This window comes from Lepus europaeus, chromosome 18 (assembly GCF_033115175.1).
Source record: "Lepus europaeus isolate LE1 chromosome 18, mLepTim1.pri, whole genome shotgun sequence".
NCBI classification, from domain to species: domain Eukaryota; kingdom Metazoa; phylum Chordata; class Mammalia; order Lagomorpha; family Leporidae; genus Lepus; species Lepus europaeus.
Window position 1 is genome coordinate 70127830 of NC_084844.1, and position 14124 is coordinate 70141953.

General features: G+C 40.4%; 1 protein-coding gene across 13 annotated transcripts in view; it reads right to left on the reverse strand.

Moving 5' to 3' along the window:
* The window catches only part of LOC133777341 (zinc finger protein 717-like), a 100060-nt gene that overhangs the window by 50476 nt on the left and 35460 nt on the right, over nucleotides 1-14124 (reverse strand). The gene's annotated exons all lie outside the window — the stretch shown is intronic.

Genomic DNA, 14124 nt, shown 5'->3' on the forward strand with positions numbered 1-14124 from the left:
TTCATTCTCAACTAACGGTTTCATTTCATTGTGGACAGCCTGAGAGATTAGAAGCTCATCTTGTTTTGTAATTCAGCCAATTACAGCATGAGGTTTTGCAGATATCCACAGAGATGTAAAAGACACCACTGAGCATTTGGATGGAGAGAAACATTTACCAACTTCTCACAGTCCCATCAGAGGAGCTCTGTGCCTGGATGCACAACCTTATTTGGCCACTATCAAGAGACTAAGTGAACAGCTGTTTGGTCTGAGATGTAATTCCCTTCTCATGGGGTGGCTCCCTCTTCTCCTGTGGCTACCACAAACACCTTCTGAGGGGGTCATCTCAGAGCATGTATTTATGATTTGGTGATAGCTGTATGGTTATTTGCTTAATTACTATTTCCTCTACAAGCTCTAAGTGCCACGTCTCTACTTTCAATGATACAGCCACCTGCTGGGCTGGCCCAGCTTCTGATGGGTGTCTACTGGACACAAGTTAAAGAAGCACCGAAGTGGCCGGCGCCGCGGCTCAGTAGGCTAATCCTCCACCTTGCGGTGCCGGCACACCGGGTTCTAGTCCCGGTCGGGGCACCGATCCTGTCCCGGTTGCCCCTCTTCCAGGCCAGCTCTCTGCTGTGGCCAGGGAGTGCAGTGGAGGATGGCCCAAGTACTTGGGTCCTGCACCCCATGGGAGACCAGGATAAGCACCTGGCTCCTGCCATCGGATCAGCGCGGTGCGCCGGCCGCAGCACGCCAGCCGCGGCGGCCATTGGAGGGTGAACCAACAGCAAAAGAAGACCTTTCTCTCTGTCTCTCTCTCTCACTGTCCACTCTGCCTGTCAAAAATACAAAAAAAAAAAGAAAGAAAAAAAAAGAGTACTAGTTCAAAAAATTCCAGAGACAATTCAGAAAACTCATGAAATTCTGTTCTCCTAGAACCATTATTGGTATCAACATCAGTCAAGGTCCTCCAGAGAAACCAAATCAATCTCTGTCTGTATATTTACACCAATATCTATGAATATAAATCTACAAATATTTCTCTCTCTCCCAGTTCTCTCTCTTAGCACTTCCAAGAGCATAAATGATGGATGACTCAGATCAGACATGTTCTCCCTTCTTCCATCTTTTTGGTTTATGTGTAGCCTTGGGAAGATTGGATGATGCCTGCCCACATTGGTAGGGGTGGTCTTCTTTGTCAAGTCTACTGATTCAAGTGCTAATTTCTTCTAGAAGCTTGCTCACAGATACAGCAAGAAATAATGTTTTTTTTTCCCCAACCATCACTTAGCCTAGTCAAGCTGACACCTAAAATCAACCATCACACACATCACATCCTTGATGAGTTTGTGCATGAAAGCTGAATTTGTATTTCTCTCTGGGGTATGTTCACTTGAGTAATGGCATAAAAAACATGGGATCTGGGTGCTGAGATTCTGCTGAGGTCATGGGCACGAGACCTGAGATGCTGTGGAGGAGGCCTGTGGTCCAGGATGGTAAACACATCTTGTATATTGCCTTATCTAGATTCACAGCATTCCTATCTCATATTACTTCTGCCGAGTGCCCTTCTAGGATATCCTGTTTTCTAACTGGACAAGCATGTAAAGGAAGGAGTAGTGTTGTCTGAGACATGGTGGTGGCATGGAGATAAAAAAAATTCTTAAGAAGGTGGAGTGAGTTAGAGCTAAAGTGCCTGACTGCCTCTCTGGACACAGGATTCCTAATCTATTGCTAATATTGGAAAATCTGGAGGTGACAATCTTCTTCAATGGGCACAACATAGCAAGCAAAAACTGAGGGAAAACAAGCCCCAAAGCTACTAAGCAATGAGACTTTCTATTCCTCCACCTACCCTCTCGCCGTCATCCGCTCTTGAAGGTGCTCTTGTGTTGATGGTAATATCCATGTGAACACTATCAATTTCAACTCCTTCCTTTTGTTTCCCTGATTCACTGATTCCATTAATCACTAAGTTTAGTGGCCCCTCAGGCATGCATGACTGCCTATATGCTTCCCATGGACCTGGCTCAGTTAATGTGAGTGCATTCATGAGCACCATGAAACTAAGTGAGGAAGAAATAATGAACACTGGACTATTCACTCAAAATAACTTTGCTGAAATTTGGCTGAGTATCCTAGAAATAGGAGAAACAGGGGAAAATTTTTCCTCTGTTTCTCATTGCCAAAGACTTTCTCCCATAAGCACTGCATTAGTAGTAGCTTCCTCAACTTGCTGAGACTAAAGAGCAATATGAGCAAAGCTAACAGAATCCGCTGATGATCAGAGACGAGTTGAACCAGGACTGGGGAATCTTGGAGGGCCTTCAGCTGGGGTAAATCTCTGGAAGCATCTCCACTTCAATTCCCAGGATTTCTGCTTTGCCTTCCTATTTCTTGCAGTGAAGTTTCTCAGACATATTTTAGCCCACACAGAGATGCTGACACTCCCCCTGACCTTTCCACTTCAGTTATTTCCAAGTTCGTCTCCACATTGCCATCGCTGTGGGATATGAGCTTATCACTCTGCTCCCAGCTGTTCTGGTCACCATTTGGCATGAGGTGATGGGGAGTTCCATGCCCATTGCCTACAAGCTTCTGATGTGCTTCTGCCTCGGTTCAACCCCTGGAGCCCAGGAACAAAACATTCCACCAGTTGTGACCTTTGGTCAACCACTGATGCAACTTCCCTCCCTATCCCTTCCATATAGAAATGTTGGCTGGCTTCATAGGCATTCTGATCACCACAAGGGTATGGTCTGTCTCAGCGTTTTTGCTGCCAAATGGAACTAGGACTGTGCTGGGTGACAAAAGGCCATTGTCCATACCATCAGACACCCCATGTGGTTTGGCAGCATATTGCCATCAAATAAAGCTACAAATTGACTCAGAGAGGCATAAGACAGAATGAAAATGTAGGAGGCACTGTGGTCTGTGACATAGGTGTTCTAAGGAGAATGGAACTCAAGTTGATAAAGTAGATCGGCCCCTGATATTCTGGGATCAGAAGATACACAGATTATCATATTTTGATTTGCTAAGTTTAAAAATTTATTTCTGAATCCTTTATCAAATCAGAATCTTATTGTGCTTTCTCAGACTGATGACCTAGATGCAGAATTACAGTCTTGGGTTCCAAAGAAATTCTCTGAAAGTATGTTTAAAACTGTTAAGTGATTGAAGGTGAGTGTGTATGTGGGGCTTGTCTTAGACTTTTGGTAGAGAATCTGAAAACAAAAGGCACATTTAAAAACATTGGCTTTGTTCAAAGATCACTGTAAATTGGCACACAACATCAGGCAGAGTTGCTGTTGAGTGATAAGAAAGGATGTGGTATTTCAGATGTGTGTATATGTCCAGCTGTGGATGAAGTCTGAACCTAAACAGAAAAACCTGGAGAATCAACCTGGGGTCAGTATGTGAGGTTTGGAGAGGCCTTGTTTCACAGACTGTCCCTTAAGAATGAATTAATAGATGAGGCTGAGCACAGTGGTGGAAGCTTGTGATCCATGCTGTAATTCTTCCCTTTCCTACCACTCGGGTGATGCACACTCAGCCTAGAGACTGGCAAGTGTATTTTGCCCAACATAGTTTCAGATTTGTTAGAAGCACTCATCTGTACTGTCTAGGTCAGGTCCACCCTGAAGAAGGTGTAACAACAGGTGGAAAATGAACTTGAAAATGAAGAGAAAGTGAAATGCATTGTGATGAATAATTAACTTAAGTGGCTATCCCTTTCCAAACCCAGAGAGGTGAGTATTTTTATTTCTACTTTTTCCTATTTGCAAAGCAAAGGGAAATAGAGACAGTAAGAGATGGAGACAGAGAGAGAAAGAGAGAGAGAGATCTTCCACCTGCTAGTTCACTCCTAAATGACTGCAATAGCCAGTGCTAGGTCAGGCTGAAGCCAGGAGCCTGGAACTCCATTCAGGCCTCCCATATGGGAGGCAGGGACCCAAGTACTTGAGCCATTATCTGTTTCTTCCCTGGGTATGCATTAGCAGAGGCTGCCACTGGAAGCAGAGGTGGAACTTAGACCCAAGAACTCTGATATGGGCTGTGGGCATCCCAAGTAGACTCTTAAACACTGCAACAAGTGCCTGCCTGGGGTGGGCATTTAAAAAAAATATTTATTTATTTATTTGAAAGAGTAACACAGAGAGGAGAGGCAGAGAGAGAGAGAGAGAGAGAGAGAGAGAGAGAGAGAATGAATCTTCCATCTGATGGTTCACTCCTCAATTGACCGCAATGGCAGGAGCTGCACCAATCCGAAGCCAGGAGCCAGGAGCTTCTTCCAGGTCACCCATGCAGGTGCAGGGGCCCAAGGACTTGGGCTATCTCTTACTGATTTCCCAGGCCATAGCAGAGAGCTGGATTGGAAGTTGAGCAGCTGGGTCTCAAACCGGTGCCCATATGGGATGCCGGCCCTTCAGGCCAGGGCATTAGCCTGGTGCACCACAGTGCTGGCCCTGGGGTGGACATTTTTTTTTTAAATGGAGGAAGTAAAGAAATTCTTTGAAATACTGGGGAAGCAAAATACTTCAGCCAAGTCCTGCATCTGGAAGTGAATGAAGAGCAGTGATTTGAGGAAGCCAACTCAAAATTGCCAAGCTCAATTTTGCCCCTCAAAATTCCAGACATTGTGGAAAGAACTCTGTTCTGGTCTCCCCTACCCATGAAGCTTTCCCATCAAGATTCCTCAGAGCTGAGCTCTCCAGGGTGAGAACAATCATCCCTATGACACAAAAGATGACTTTTGGAACCAGAAGCTAATCACAAGAGCAACATGCAATACGCTGAAAATGTGTTCATTATGTTTCAAATACTTTTTAGAGTTAATAGTTTTCAACACCTGATGAGTTGGAGGAAATGGGTGAGGTCTTGACCTAGATTGCAACAGCAGCAGTGAAGGAACAAGTGTGACAATGAAGGGTGATTTCTATGATGCTGATAGAGCGGGACCCATCCAAGCAGAAGCCTGGTGAATTCTTGACTTACCTAGCTGGACATCAACTCTGCCAAAGAAACAAGACTAAGAAGAACTTGTACCTTGAATGAATTATGAAAAACAGGTGAAAGCAGGTTCAGAAACTGAAGGGGAGGGAGAGAAAGTTCAGAGGAAGGGAACAACACTTCCAGAATAATCACCAGGAGTCAGCTGTCATCACCCAAGACATCTAAAATACATCATCTCATCTATTCATCATAACAGCTCTGTGAGGACATACACATCTGTCTGCCCTTGGCCTCAGAGGTTATGTACACGGCCTAGGTCACCCTATGAGCAGCTGCAGGCTTGGACCAAACTCCTTACTCTTCCATTGCCACAATGCTTCCTTGAGAATCTGAAAGATTCATGTCTTCTGTGGAGGGTCAGATGTGGGAACTAGAGCTGGAGAGACATTGCAGAAAATCAAGCGAGAGCTTAGGGCTAAGTCCGTGACTTCACTTGCACAATACAGATGACATAAAAGGTTTAGATGACTACAGGTCTCTGCAAACAAGCCACCCCGAGGAAAGCAAGAGACTTTGGCAAAGATGCTGATGTGGCTCTTGAGGAATTCAACTTGGATTTTAAAAAGACAAATGAAAAAGGCAGAAAAGCTCATAATGAGGGTGTATCAGACACATGAAGTTCCACTGGGGACCTGGACTGCTGATGTGGAGCAGAAACCAAGGCTTGTGAAACATGCTGACATGGGGACAGATGGAGTTGGAGTGTGTGCCAAGCAGGAAGTAGGATGAAGAGGTCAAGGACACACTCCAGGAGCCTGTTATTCTACCTCCTGTCTTCCTCACCAAGATTCATCTTCAGACCTGCAGGGTTAGAGCAAATAGTGTTAAAAGAGTCATATGTGTATAAAGTTATTGGATTTGGGACATGCTCAAGCTGACTTTCCCCAAACGGTAGAGTTAGAAACATACCAGGGGATTCCAATTCAATCCCATCAAGGTGGGATGTACCAATGCCATCTCACTAGTCCAAGTGATCAATTTCTGTTCACAATTGATCATAATGATAGGACTAAGAATCAAAGGGATCACATAAATAAGACTAGTGTCTGAAAATATTAACTGATAGAACAAAAAAAGGGAGAGAGCGATCCAGCATGGGAAGCGGACTCATAGAATGGCAGATGTCCTAAATAGCACTCTGGCCTCAGAATCAGCCCTTAAGGCATTCGGATCTGGCTGAAAAGCCCATGAAAGTATTTCAGGCATGGAAAGCCAAGATGCTCTGTCAAAAAAAAAAAAAGAAAGATGACCAAATGAAAGATTTCCACGAGTGAGATCCCAAGTGGAAAGAACAGGTCATCAAAGAAGGAGGTACCTTTCTCTGAAGGTAGGAGAGAACTTCCACTTTGACTATGACCCTGTTGGAATAAGATCAAAGTCAGCGAACTCAAAAGGCTTCCATAGCCTTTGCAACTCATGACTAGAGCCTAGGGAGATTACTGATGCCATAAACAAGAGTGTCAAATTGTTAAGTCAACAACAGGAGTCACTGTGTACTTACATCTCATGTGGGATCTGTCCTTAATGTGTTGTCTAATGTGCAGTGATGCTATAACTAGTACTGAAACAGTATTTTACATTTTGTGTTTCTGTGTGGGTGCAAACTGATGAAATCTTTACTTAATATATACTAAATTGATCTTCTGTACATAAAGATAATTGAAAATCAATCTTGATGTGAATGGAATGGGAGAAGGAGTGGGAGATGGGAGGGGTGCGAGTGGGAGGGAAATTATGTTGGGGGGAAATCCATTGTAATCCATAAATTGTACTTTGGAAATTTATATTTACTAAATAAAAAAAAAAAAAACAAAAAAAAAACAAGAGTCTAACTACATTAAAAAAGTAAAAAGGAAAACGATACTTAACAACACTGGGAGAGTTCTGAACCAAATACCAGCAAAGAAACAGTTTGAAGAGACCTCCAGCAGGGTTGCCTGGCTGGACCAGCTACCTCAAGAAGTCAGAATATTCTACCTGTTTACCAAATGAAAGGAGTTGCTGACTCACTGGCTTATCCTATGGAATTTCCCTATGCAGTTGCCTAAATTTCATGTGCTGATGATTTTTCCACATTTACATCACCCAGAAAAATAAAGAACTTATTGTAAAGTACGGATTTGGGGAAGTCTTGTTTGGCAGGCATTCTTGTGAAAAATAATTGGGTCTTTAATTGACCTCACTCTTAATAGGACTCAAGAGCCTACTTTAATTTCTTGAGAAGGTCAGTTCAACCTTTCACCAAGTGGAACAAAGAATCACATTAATTTCTGGTTGTTTGTTTGGTTACCTATCTCCCCGGACTCTTGGATAGCACTGGATTTTGGCTGTCATGAATTATCCGGGATCTCCTTTGACTCCATCAGTGAACCCTGAAATGGTCCTCTCCATGCAGCACAGTTCAGTTTTTAGTAGATTCCCTAGTATTTTTAAACTTTTAAAGAAATATTTTTTTATTTATTTATTTGATAGACACAGAAAGCAAGATCCCATCTGCAGATTCACTGCACAGATACCTGTGACAGGACTGGGGCAATGTCGAAGCTAGGGGTGGAGAGCCAGGAACCAGGAACTCAGTCCAAGTCTCTCACATGAGTGGTAGGAATCCACCTGCTTGAGCCATCACTACTGCCCCCCCACAGGTCTGCATTAGCGAGAAGCTGGAGTCAGGAGCTAAAAGCAAGGATTAGACTGAAATATTCTGATATGGAATGCAAATGTCTTAACTGTTTGGCCAAAACTAGCCCCTAGTATTTTAAACTACCATCTACTTCCCTGGCTCTATTGTCCATTGAGTTTAATTCTATCAACTCAGACATGTAATCCAAGTTTCACTCTTCTCCTTTATCACAATGGCAAGGCTGTTATCATATACACCCCAGTTCCAAATCTAGACTCAGCATCTCCTCGGGTCTCATAACCATTCTCTGAGTTATATGGTTTTGAGCTCCCTCACTCTTCTGCTTACTCTTCTTGGAAAGCTCTATTTTATGCATAAACTATGGCCAAAGAGGTAAGTTATTTGCTCAAAGTCATACAATCAACAACATCAGAGTTAAAGTTTGTATTTGTTATTTGCGATGAATTGACTCACTGTATAGCAATTTGTTTGTTTGTTTGTTTGTTTGCAATGTGTAATGCTGTAGTCTATAACAGCAGGGAGGGAAGGAAACACCTATAATGGATGAGAAATTGGGCCAGACAACTTCTACGATTTCTGTACCTTTCAGATGAAAGTGTGTCTACTTTTGTAACCAGAAAGATGGAATAGGTTGAAGGAAACCAGTACTATCTCTCTTAGTTAATGAGAAGGATAACTTTTACAAAAAATGTAGTGAGCATTTTCCAGAACTAAGAAATCCAAGGTGAGTAATGAGCATATTGCATTTTTTAAGTCTGATAGATTTTAGGTGGCTATATACATTTCCCTTAGGTTGGCAAATTATTTCTTTAACTGAATTTATGTTTTTGAAGAATATATAGGATCCAGCGTTGTGATGAAGAGTTTGGCTATACAGGAGTGCTGGTTCCAGCCTCAGTTACTACACTTTCCATTTAGTTTCCTGCTAATGTGCTTCAGACGGCAGCAAATAGTGGCCCAAGTCCTTGAAACCCCCATGTAGGAGCCTAGGATGGAGTCCTATAGCCCTGGCTGTTGTGGCCATTTGAGGAGTAAAACAGTGGTTGACAGAATCTCTCTCTCTCTCTCTCTCTTACTTTTTTAAATAAATATATATATTTTAAAGAATAAAGAATACTTAAATGCTCTTACATAGTCCTGAGAAACAGCTTGCTACTGCACTGTCTGATTGTAAAATATATAGTGACTCAGCTTTGTGTTTATTGTAAATGTTGAGGTTTATGAATTGCTGAGTCAACCTTATTTAGAACCCTGGAAATAGGAGATACTGACTTGACTGTGATTTCTCCCTGAGGTCAGGTCTAGGTCACCATATTCTGGGTCTATACCACTTAGTCATTGTGGGAATTCAAGTCGACCCGGATTTCCCCATTGACATTTCCACTTGATCTGCTCTCAGATATAAAGGGTATAAATTCTGTTTCATTCTAGACTCAAGTAGCAGGAAACTTCTGCTTTTCTTTCCAACCACACTCCCTCAATTTATAGAAGTCAGAAGTCCCAGGAGAATCACACAACAGATATTCCTGCCATGTGGTTCACTCACAGGGACCATGTGGCTACCAGGATAGGAACTTTTCACAGTCCCCCAGGGCACTACTTGATAAATTGGAGCCGTTTCTTACTAATTCAAATTGACTGAATGAAGAACAGTCTGAAGTAGTAAGCTGTTTTAATCATTTTCTTTGAAAAACTGCCTTGTAAGAATTTCAAACCTAGAGAAAAATTACAATATGGAACATTTCCTTATATTCTTCTCCCAGATGCCCACTTTTTAAAATATTTTCACCACACATTGTCATGGTTCTGCCTTTATCTGAACATTCTGCATTGTTTGCTTTCTCTGAATCACCTGATAAATTGTTCATTTATACTTCCTATTATCTCTTAATACTTCTTTAGTGTTTCCTAAGACAAAGGGCATTCCCTTATATAACCGCAGTACAGTTTTCAAATTTGGAACACTTGCCATGGACACAATAGTTTTATCTAATATACCATTCACATTTTCTCACTTGTCTGATCTTGTCCCTTAAAGCTCCTCTCTCCAGTTCAGGATTCTCACTTAGTTGTATTCTTTGGTCCTTTTAGTCTGGAACAGTTCCTTCATTACCTTTCATGACAAAGGCAGCAATATATTTGTTCATGGGGTTTACTCATGCTCGCTCACACTTCCCTGGCAAGTGACAGCATATGAGTGCATGATGACGGGTCCCTCTTCCCTCCCCCGCCCCACCCCCAGCATGAGGTGTGCACCTGCCCCTCATCCGTGAGGTTGCCGTTGATCCCCTGACTCAACTGTTGTCCATCTTTTCCACTATGGAGTCCCTGTTTGTTCTCTTGTACTAGTAAGAGATCTGTGGGGAGACATGCTACACCCATGCAAATATCCTGCCTCTTATCACACTGTCAGGTCTCAACTTGGTTCTTGTCCTGATCGGGCTTTGCTATGATGGTTGTAAAGCCTTATGTTTCCATCTTCCAGTCTGTCCACATTGTTCTTTTCTCCTATAAGAAATGTTTCTCTCTCTCTCTCTCTCTCTCTCTCTCTCTCTCTCTCTCTCTCCCATGTCAATTATGAGTATAGATTCTAATTTTATTCAGTGCATTATAATCCAGTGCTGCATCAATATCTCAGTGATAAAACTTCCTCAGATTGGCAGGTCAGGGCCCCTGTACGCTGGCTCCTGTGTGCTTTCAACATGGTCCTTTAGCTTTTAAAAACACATTTTCTTGTTCAACAAGATATTCCAAAATCCTCATGGATCTTCCCTATGCCAGCCGTGGAACCAGATATTTCTCCAGGATCCTTGTTTATTTTGCATGAAGTTCAGAAGCCATGAGCTGCAACGTTGCCTGTCAACCTTTCAGGGAGACAGCACTAGGAAAAATATGCATACACACATGTGCACATGGGTGCATGCACACCCACACAGATGCACAGTCTACATGTACACAAGGAGTTGTTCATACATGTAGTAAAAATTCTGAAACTGTGCTGACATCCAACATCAAGCCTACTTAACAAGGTTCTTCATCCTTTCCTCTATTTCACTGCTGAATTTCCCTTCTTCTACAACAAGAATCTGACTTCCAGCATGAAGATTCTGACTTGTTTTTCTGGTCCTACCACACACATAACATAGTTGCAGAATTATTAACTCCAAGTCACTCTATAGATCAGATCAAATGAACAGAAATTAGCATACATCAACAGTTCTTTTTTTCCTAAAATACGAGCATATGGTCAAAATGTTTGACTTGAAGCTACTAGAAACAGTTCTCTGCTCTCTCAATCCCCATTTCAATGTACTTATATTATTAGTTTCCAAAAAGTGTAAGACTCAGAAGGATACATTGCCTTTCTTATCACTTCCATTGGTTCCCCATTTCATTGATAGCTTAGCCTTCTTGTGTGTGTTTCTTTTTCCTAAAATAAGCAAATTTATGTTATTTCTCCTTGCTTGCAGGAAAGGTAGCATGTTGGACATACTTTTAGCAATGAGCTTTTTTTTTTTTTTTTAAGAAAATGTCCACTGGAGTTAGAGAAATCTAATTTTTCACAACTGTCTAATCCCCCATTGTGAGGAGTACTCTGAGACATTCAGATCATTCTCACACTTGCATTTCACTATGATCAATAATGCCATATTGCAGAAATGTGTACGAGCTTATTTTGTGTGTTGAAGGTTTATCTTCAAGGTAAATGCCTAGAAGGAGGATGCCTAAGTTGAAGTATAACTGTGAGGTTTGGTTAGTTATTAACAACACCCTCTCCCCTTCATGGAGATGTGCCATTTTACATTGTACCTATCCATATATGAGAGTGCATACTTCCTATCAACAGTGAGCTAGTGAGCTTTTAAGAATTTGCCAATCTGCTGGCTGAGAAGAAGCATCTCTGTGTAGTTTCAATTTCAATTTCATAAGTGAAATTGTGTATTTTTTCCTATGGTTAAAGCTCATGTTTACATCTCTTTTGGGGGAGGTGGTAGGTCTTTTACTATTTTGAAATAGTACTTTCAGCATTTCCTCAATTTTAGATGTTCTTTATATGTTAGGGATATTAACCCTTTTTTGTAATTTGTTGTCTGTAGCTTCTGTCATTTAAAATTTTGTGTATTCAAATATATCTTCTTGCTTCTGAACTTTAAATTATAGTTAGAAATCTACATACACTGGTATTTTGGAGAAAGTCATTCATTTTCTTCTGGTACTTGTATAGTTGCATCTAGACCTCTAATCTATTTGGAGCTTTTTCCTACAAGCATGAAAATGGATATAATTTTACCTTTTTCCCAAATATACAGTTACCTCACTCCCTTTATTAAAACAGTCCATTTGTGCCCCCAGAAATTTGAAATAACCCTTCTTTGATCATAGTCTAGATTTTCATACATAGTTGGATCCATTTCTGGACTTCCTATTTTATTTTATCTGCTCTTGTGCCAGTACTAATCCATTTCCAAACAGGCTTTATACCCTGTTTTGATATTTGGTAGTGCTGGTCTCTGTTTCTCCACCCCCACATCGTATCTTCCTGTCAGTGTTTTTCTACCATGTTCGTTTTTCCACATGAACATCAATGTCTATTTTTCTAGCTCAGGGCACGAGGAGCTTGCCATTTTATTAAAATTTTGTTACATTTATCAGCTATCTTAGTGAGAACTGGCATTCAAAAATCATTGGATAAGATTATCCAAGAACCCAAGATGTTTTTCCATTTGTTCAATTCTATTTTTATATTTTTAAGAAATGTTTATATTTTTTATTTAGATTTTGAACTCTTCTTATGTTTCTTCCTAGATATTTTGTCTTACTTATTGCTATTATCAATTGTTTCCCTATCACTATATTTTCACACTGGTTATTATTTGTGTATATGAAGGCTACTGATTTTTGCAATTAATAAAATGCTTAAAACATAATTTTATTGCTTAGAGTATGTAATCTCAGTACTTACATGTTTCAGAGCTTATGAAGCATCTGGCAGTATGTTTTGTAGTAAATGCACAAAATAACAATCTTCTAAAACAAAACAGTTCTTAATAGAATATATGGCTTCAATGAAATGGCTTTTAATTAGTTTATTAATAGCATATTGTTTCTATTGAATGAAATCATTCTTAAACACAGTTTGTTTTCTTAAGCACTTTAGAATTATCTACTGCAGTGATAGCAAATTTTTAATTTTCAAAATATGATAAAGAGGGTGTGTAAGAAGCTTCAACTCAGATTCTACCCAAATTCCCTCAGAGATTCAAATTATCAGCTACACTGCAGATGCCCAATAAAAATCATCATGTTGACATAACAATGTGTGTGCATTTTCAAGACTGCTGGAGCCGGAGGGAGTGTGCTCCCTTGACTTTCTCTCATTTCATTGCAGTGGTTCCCAAGTCATTTCAGGTAGGCAGACTGACCCCTGTGTGCTAGAGGAAGTAGTGATCTTTATATCTACAGAAAATCCATACAAGCTGAAAGTGCCACAAACTCCACAGAGCTTTTAGACAAATTAAAACATAATTATCACTGCAGCACTTGCCTACTTCAGAAACAGCTTAGCAAGGATACATGGGATTTAATTATTTAGTTGTTAGACAGTGTTTCCCATGCAGATGGATTCAGAGACCTTTTGGATGAATTCCTCATCTCCCTTCACTTCCAGGTTCTATGACCCACAAGTCAGCATCCTTGCACTGTGTAACATCCTCAGGAGCATGACCAACAGCATCATCAGGACATTCAGAGACAGGCATTGGCACACCTCAATTTTTCAACAGGAATGTCCTCTGTGTGTATAATAGTAATCCTTTTAAAATTGTATCTGGCTTCATTTACAATGAGCTGTGGTACCATTTTACCATGTTCATACCTTCACTTGAAGATTACCTTAAGCTCACTCTCAGCTTTAGTCTATGTGGTTGGGAGAATTCTAGCATATTTTCTGGATTCTTTTGGGGGGGACTCTTTTTTCAAGTATATGTTTTTCATTTTTAAAGCATTGGAAGTTCAAATGAGTAAAACTCATAACTGTAGTTAGACCATGAGTGAGAGTTGATTTTTCGTTTGACAAAAATAAAAGAAACCCAAGTATTTTAATTTTGAAATCCACATGTCATAGAAGGGAGAATGTTGTTAACTCTGATTTGATTGGTACATATTATAGTCAAGGAATAAAATCTCACACTGTAGCTCACAGATAGATAGATGATTGATAGATAGATAGATCTAATTATAATTTAAAAAAAACTCAGAACACCATCTTGCTGTATAAGGTTAAGGGGTGTTAAAATATTTAAATTACCATCACAACTAATATTATGATCTTTGAAAGTAGTTTATTAATACAATTATAATCTGGAAATACTTGAATTGATATTTTGTCATGCTAAGTGGAGCTATTAGGAAGTAATACATTACCTTAAATTGGTGAGTAATACATCTTAAATTGTTTCAAATTAGAAAGACAAAGTATTTAT